Source organism: Nipponia nippon, unplaced genomic scaffold (genome assembly GCF_047370975.1).
Source record: "Nipponia nippon isolate SJK-2023a ecotype South Korea unplaced genomic scaffold, ASM4737097v1 scaffold_3, whole genome shotgun sequence".
NCBI lineage: Eukaryota > Metazoa > Chordata > Aves > Pelecaniformes > Threskiornithidae > Nipponia > Nipponia nippon.
Window position 1 is genome coordinate 27,477,377 of NW_028262347.1, and position 7,555 is coordinate 27,484,931.

Genomic DNA, 7,555 nt, shown 5'->3' on the forward strand with positions numbered 1-7,555 from the left:
TGAATTTGGTTTTTTGTTTGGGTTTTTTTTTGTTTTCTGTATAAACAAAAAAGGAGGGGAGATTTTTCCCAAGTAGTCTGCAACCACAATTCCTCTGAAAACAAACAAGGTTTATACTCCAAAGCTAGTTACACATTTTAAATAGCCTATCAATTGTATTTTATATACATACTTACTCAACTATATATGTGCATATGTATTGTGTATATAAAGAAAGCCACAAATAGTGCAAGGTGTATACAATAGACCACTGTAATTTGAAATGTACAGCAACAGGCAAGGAAAGCTCCAGTCTTTGTAATGAAGAAGAAAATCATTGATGTGTGATTACTCACTTGAAAATCTTGTTACTACAAACCAACCAGCCAAAAAAGTATATACACGGTATAACAGTGGTACCCAGAGACGGAACAAAGAAATGCACCCAGTTATTTCACATAATTTATAAAATCTTTTTCTTAGACAATTAATATTTTCATTACCAAAAGTAATCCTTTTATTAGCTCATGTAAAATTCATACCCTGTATTTTCTGTCTTTCATTAACATAACATTATTTAGAACTATCTGCAGATACAGTAATCAATGTGTTTTAAAAATCTGACACTGAAAAATAAATTTAACCTACACTTTCCAGTTTGTATACTGCATGGGTGATTCTTTTCTTATCTGCCTTTTAATTATGTTGATAAAATGTACGGGCAATTGCATTCCTGCAATTTGGGGAAATGTTGCACTTTCTTTCATTAGACACCTTAGTATTCATTGCTTATTTACCTCTTATTCTTGTTACTGAAAATATAGTTGTCCTTCCAATAATTACTGGTAGACCAACAAAATCATAAATGTCCATTTTTCCTCTGGTTATGGGTTAGACTTGTATAGGAAAAAAAACCCTACATTATTATAATTGTACAATAGCAGTGGAACACTCAGTGCCTTTTGCAGCAAGCTCTGTACAGACATAGCAAGCCAGTTTGCTATTTAAAAATGAGATGAGAAACAAGTGGTTATAATAACTGAAAAGATGGGGAAAGGTGGTAACAAAGAGCTAACTGCATTCAGCACCTTATTCAATACCAAAAAAAACCCAAACAGCAATAAAACACAGTACTGTCTATCTCTGAGAATACCAAATACAGCCAGCTGAGCAGCCACAGAAGAAGGGTTATTTTACCATTTCTAGCTACTCATTTTAATTTGTTATAAAAAAGTCTCACTTCAAGAGAAGAATTTGCTGCTTCTTTGTATCACTCCTACAGGCATGTGACAGTTTCTCAGCTTCTCTCAGATACGTTACGGACCATTATCACAGCCAATGGCAATGAATGAAGGTGGAGGCTTAAACCAAAACAAGTTTTAATGGTTAAATGAGCCTTTTACTTTCATTCTATGAGCTTATAATTTTAAACTAAGCAGCTTGAAAATTATTGATAAGGAAAGATTATTTTAAGAGTATTGTAAACCAATTTCCTTGGACAGGAGAACAAACTGAAGTTGAATCACAAAAACCCCCAAAAACCTAAACATTATACACACAGAGGCTTTGACACAACAGAATAACACTTCAGTGGGACAAGAAAACTTCCAAACATCAGGTGGAGGTGAAAGAACATCATTCCTTAACCACATCACACCACTTAAAGACAAGGAAAGGTCTCTGCCCCCAGCTTGGCACACTATGTAACCATGTCCTGCAGTAAATAAAATACGGCAGATGATCTGGAGCAGGCAATTTGACTTACTTACTGGGACTATTTCTGTGGGTAAATATGTAACATTTATGTTGGACTCATTATGTATTAGGATGTTTAGTCTTTGACTTACGAAAAATTTAGTATCTCAATAAGAAAATACACATTCAAGATATTTTTGCTATTGGTGTTCTTTTTCTGTCTTTCTTTGCTAGCCATATTAAAATTCAGCTTAAGTTCTTGTCTTGCAGTAATAGAGTCTTAGAAATAAAATGCTTGTCCCAAGAAGGAGCATGGAAGAGACATGAATTCTTTCTATTGTGCAGCATTTGGGCTATGACTATTCACGCCCTCCTGGATTCAACAGGAGTGGCGAAGGACTTTTCCACTTCCAGCTGTTGGTTACTGGCCCTCTGTCAGAATTACTATCCCACAGCTGGGTGTAATTTTGAAAACAGCAGCTAATATCCCCATCTAAAGCTATTACCTCGAGCCCGTGGATTGTTTTGCTGAGTACTTCCTCAACTGCTTTAGGCAGAATCCAGTCGATCACTTTAAAAGGGAAAGCCCATCAGGTAAAAGCTTACACGTACCACAGAGGTGAAAGGTAGTCTTTGCTTCTGAGCGGAAGGCAACAGCCAGCAGCTGGAGGCAAGATCACCCTAAATCACCACAGATGCTTGCTAAACAAACATCTATCAACGAGACATCTGGAAACTGTGTAGTAATTGGGCAGTAACCATCTGTAAAGTTTCCATAGGGGAAAGCAAATTAGCAGGTTTCACACAGGGAGAGGTGAGGCACTAGAGCTCAGTGGGGAAACAGCTCTGTAGACACACATCAAATGAGGTGAGATTAAGAGTCTGTCCTCATGGCATCCTGGTGAACAGGGTGAAGATACTGCTAAACAAGCTCACTTGCTTATGGGAGCAAATCTAGCTATGGCAACATCATCCGATTATTCTAAGGAAGCCCTCCTACCATGGAATGTAGACCTACCTTAGTTCCCCATCTCCAGTGCATTGCTACTTTGAGCTGCTATTTCAATATTGCCTTTGACTGGACTGTATTCTGCACAGTGTTTCTATATCTTGGGAAATAATGCCTGCCTTGGAGCAAAGAAAATTGCATTGTCAAGAAGGCCTGCTTATCAAAGGTACATATTGCATAGTACTCTTCAGACATTATAACCTACTGGAGAGTATTTGGCCATTTCAGCGTTGTTCTGCAAGACTGCTCCTGAGGGTCACCCCAGTAAAGTTGTTTAGATAAAGAACCACTCCAAGGTCACTTTTCAGGACATCAGGATATGCCTGAAACACTCCACAAACAGCTACGCTTTATGTCATGTCTATTCCTGTGTGCGACATCTATCGCAAAGCACCTGTGACATACCTGCTATGGCCTTTTGGCATGTACCACCCATGCCAAAGCTTGCTAACGGTTGCTTTAGGACTCGGTACCTCAGCAGTAATATGGACGGATTTTATTCCTGTCATACTTGCAAACTGGTGGATCATAGCATCCTTCAGATGTGCGGGTGACCAATAGCAGGCCTCTAATTTCTGGATGTGAAAAGACACTTTTCATAGCCTCACATCAGGAGCTAGAACAATCCATCAATAAAGACAAACTCATTTCCAAGACATAGTCTGCTTCAAAAGTGGGTGGAAGCTCAGGAAGGTGGCCACATACAGCCCCTACAGATCTGCAGGACTGTAGTTCAGTGAGGGAAATTACTCTAAAGCAGTTTGGCATCAGTGTCCTGGAGTTGGTTTAACTACCTGCATCCCCAACACAACTGCTGCATTTCAGATATACAGCATACCTAATTGTGCTGATGGAACAAACATTCCCATCAAAACACAGCTTTTCATTTTAGAGGTCAAACAATGTTACCTTCCAGGATTCATTGCCAAATCAGCAACAAGGCATCCATAGGATCACATAATGAGTATTTGCTTAAATAACCCAAAACTTCATTAAACTTCAGAAAAAGCACCAATTTTGAGCATTCCTGTGGTTTTACTTGACAGTGGATAATTCCCCATCTGACCATTCCAGTAAAAGCTAGTCTCCTGGCCCTTCATCACAGCGGTACAGTCAGTAGCGTGGATGGATATTTGCACCTTGCTGCTTGGTGGAGGAGTCCTACAGCACAGACAATTTTGTACCACGCGTAGAAAGCACAATTATGAGGCAAACAGCACACCAATATGTTGCTGCCACTAGATGGCAAAAAGCGCACATGCAAAGCAGCAACACGTTTCTGAGAGGACAACTACTAGTCTCTTCAATCAGGGGAGTTCATTCCTTCCTCGGGTGGGACATGCAGGAAGGCAACAAGGCAGCACAAAGGCCCTGTCCAAGCATGCACTGTGCCTTTGGAAAAGCTGCACTGGGTCCCTACACTGCCTAATTATCAACCTCCCTCTGCATTGAATTCTGTGGAAGGTTAGCTACCAAAAAAAAAATTTTAAAAAAGCCAAACTAAAAATAGGCTGCAGCTGGAGCCCCCACAGGGGCATGGGGAAGCTTTGAGGACAGGACTCAACAGAGTTCAGGAGTCTGGCTGCAAGAGACTGTGAAGCCCTGGGGAGAGTGCAAAAGAAGGGGGCAGGGGGAAATCCTTAGCCATTCAGAAGGATTTACTCCGCAAGACTCCTCTTTGTCTTGTGGAGTGATTATGGAACACACCACGTGATGTCAACAGAGACTTAACTAACACAAAATCACCTCACCCACCCTAGGCCTGGGGACAGACGGCACTGTGGGGCATCACCTGGAAAACACTGGCACCAAACATCAACTACCACAGTGATGGTGTTATAAGATCTCTTTCCCAAACATACCGGGAAACAAATCCCCCAGCCTATCTCCCCCATCTGTACAGCACCACCTCCTTTGAACACTAGGCTGGGCAGTGATTCCTACTGCCATTGCATCTCTGTGAACACAAAATGAGCTGTCGTTGGGGGCTGAATGACTGCAAAGCTCACAAGTTAAACGACAGCGAGGACTTGTGCTATACATCCCAGCAAGTGTGCTACAAAAGACCATGTTACTGGTAAGCTTCACTTCATCTGGCACAGTGCTACAGACAGAGCATATTCATCTTCTTTTTGCACCTACTCACTTTCTTCACAACAAAATGCCCTTTCCGTACTTCTCGGGTTTAACAGCCTTTGCAACACCTTGCAAAGCACAGTGACACAAGAAAAAGCAGATTGAAGAGGCCCCACTGTCAGCTGCACTAGGGCCATGCTAGGGCAATTACAGGCACGTCAAAGGAAAGACAGCTTACATGAATCTAGCTGCTGACTAATACATTTTTGTCCTCCACAGCACTCAAGGACTAAATCGCACCTTCCTTGTGCTGACCCCTGTACCAACACAAAAGCTCAGTCCTGAGCTTCCCACTCTGCAACTGAGGAGGAGGAATTACTGGCCCAGGAGCTGCTGGAGGTGGCAGCCCCTTACAGCATCCCTTCACAAACACCACCTGTATCATAACCCTCGACTGTCAGTTAGGGAACTATTCTAGTCTCTCACTATTTTCTCGCTCATAGCTGTACTGATCCGCTTACAGCTAGACTCATTCAGCATGACATAATTTCACATGCTGCTGCATTTTCCTACTTTGGCGCCTTCTGTATCCTACTGTGTGTTTGCACACCTGGGAGTAGAGAGGGTTGGTCATGTTCCAGGTCTGGTCAGGTAGCAGTAGCAATAGTCAGCTACTGAGGTCCACCTAACTAGTCCCCATCTCTTCAAGCAAAAGCAGACACGTAAGCGTTACAACTTTGACAAACCACTCTGGACACATAAGCTAAAGCACGCATGGAAAGAAACATGAAAACAACATACTGTTTTCTTCCCCTGTTCATGGGGAATAATTTGGATTAAAGAAAACATTCTTAATGAGAGCAGAATGATCAGGAAGGCAAGAGAGAATATGAAAGAGACACTCTCCTCCCTTACAGTGCAGGGGACTGGGAAGGCAATGAGCTGTCCCGGCTTTGCTCCCACAGCCTCATTCTCTGCGGATATGCCAGTTTCCTAAGGAAGGGATATTGCCAGGGGAAACCTGGACAGTATCAAAAGTAACTAGAGAGCTCTGGGAGCAGTAGTCAAGGGCAGGAGGGCCCAGGTGGTGTTCTCCTCAATCCTGCTGGTGAGGACAAGTCAGTAACTGGCTGTGAAACTGGTGTTGGCAACAGTGTTTTGGGTTCTGTGACTGGGACCCTGTTTGCAGATCAGCGTCTGCTTGAGAGAGAGAAGGTACACCTCACCAAGCAGGGCAAAGCTATTTTCGCCAATAGGATGGCTGACCTCATAAAGAAGGCTTTAAACTAAGAATGATGAGGGAGGGAGGGAGAGAGTAAACAGCACCCCTGTGGGGGAGCAACGGGCGGGATCACTAAGCAAAGGGCATGGGGTGATGGGACAGGAAGACTACAAAATCAACAAAATGGGGCTTAAGCAAGGACACTTCCAGTACTTGCATGCAAACAAGGAAGTGCCTGCAAAGCACCGTTATGGACAAATCCCCTACACCCTCTCCAGGAACTCAATATGCTGGTGTGCCTCTCTGAAGTGCCTGTATGCTAATACATGCAGTCTGGGGGAATAAACATGATGAGTTAGAGACCTGCGTGCTGTAGCAGGGCTATGTTCTTGTTGGGATCACAGAGACACAGTGGAATGGCTCCCATGACTGTTGGAATGGAGGGATGCAGGTTCTTCAGGAAGTACATGATGGGTGAGGAGGGGAAGCTTTCCTTTATGGCAGAGAGCAGCTGGAGTGCATGGAGCTCTGTCTGGGAATGGCTGAGGAGTCAACTGAGAGCTTATGGGTTAGGATTAAAGTGAGGACTGGTAATGGTGACATTAGAATGGCTGTCTGCTATAGGCCATCTGGCCAGGAAGAACAAGCAAATCAGGCCCTCTACAGGCAGACAGGAGTAGCCTCACATTCGCAGGCCCTGCTCCTCATGGGGGACTTCAACCACCCCGATACCTGTTGGAGGGACAACACAACAAGAAATAAGCAACCCAGGAGGTTCCTGGAGTGCATTGATGACAACTTCCTCCTCCAAGTGACACAGCAGCCAACAAGGAGAGGTGCTCTGCTGGACCTCATACTCACTAACAACAAGGGGCTCGTTGAGGATGTGAAAATCAAAGGCAGCTTGGGTTGCAGTGACCATGAGATGGTGGACTTGAGGATCCTGAGGGTACAGAGGAGAGTGACAAGCAAGCTCACAACCCTGGGCTTCAGGAGAGCAGACTTTGGCCTGTTCAAAGATCTGCTTGGAGGAGTCCCCATGGGACAAGGCCCTGGAAGGAAGAGGAGCCCAAGAAAGCTGGGTAATAGTCAAGGGTCACTTCCACCAAGCTCAAGAGAGTTCCAGCCCAACAAGCAGGAAGTCAGGCAAAAATGCCAGGAGGCCTGCATGGGCGGCTTGAACAAGGAGCTCCTTGTTTAGACACAAAAAGGAAGCATACAGAGGGTGGAAGCAAGGACGGGTAACCTGGAAGGAATATAGAAATGTTGTCCGAGCATCCAGGGATGAAGTTAGGAAAGCTAAAGCCCAAAGGGAATTGAATCAGGCCAGGGATGTCAAAGACAACAAGAAGGACTTCTTGAAGCATGTAGGCGACAAAAGGAAGACCAAGGAAAATGTGGGCCCATTGCTCAACAAGATGGGGGACGTGGTTACACAGGACATGGAAAAGGCAGAAGTACTGAATGCCGCCTTTGCCTCCATCTTCACTAGCAAGGCCAGCCTTCAGGACTCCCAAGTCCCAGAGACCAGGGGAAAATCTGGAGCATGGAAGATGTACTCTTGGTGGAAGAGG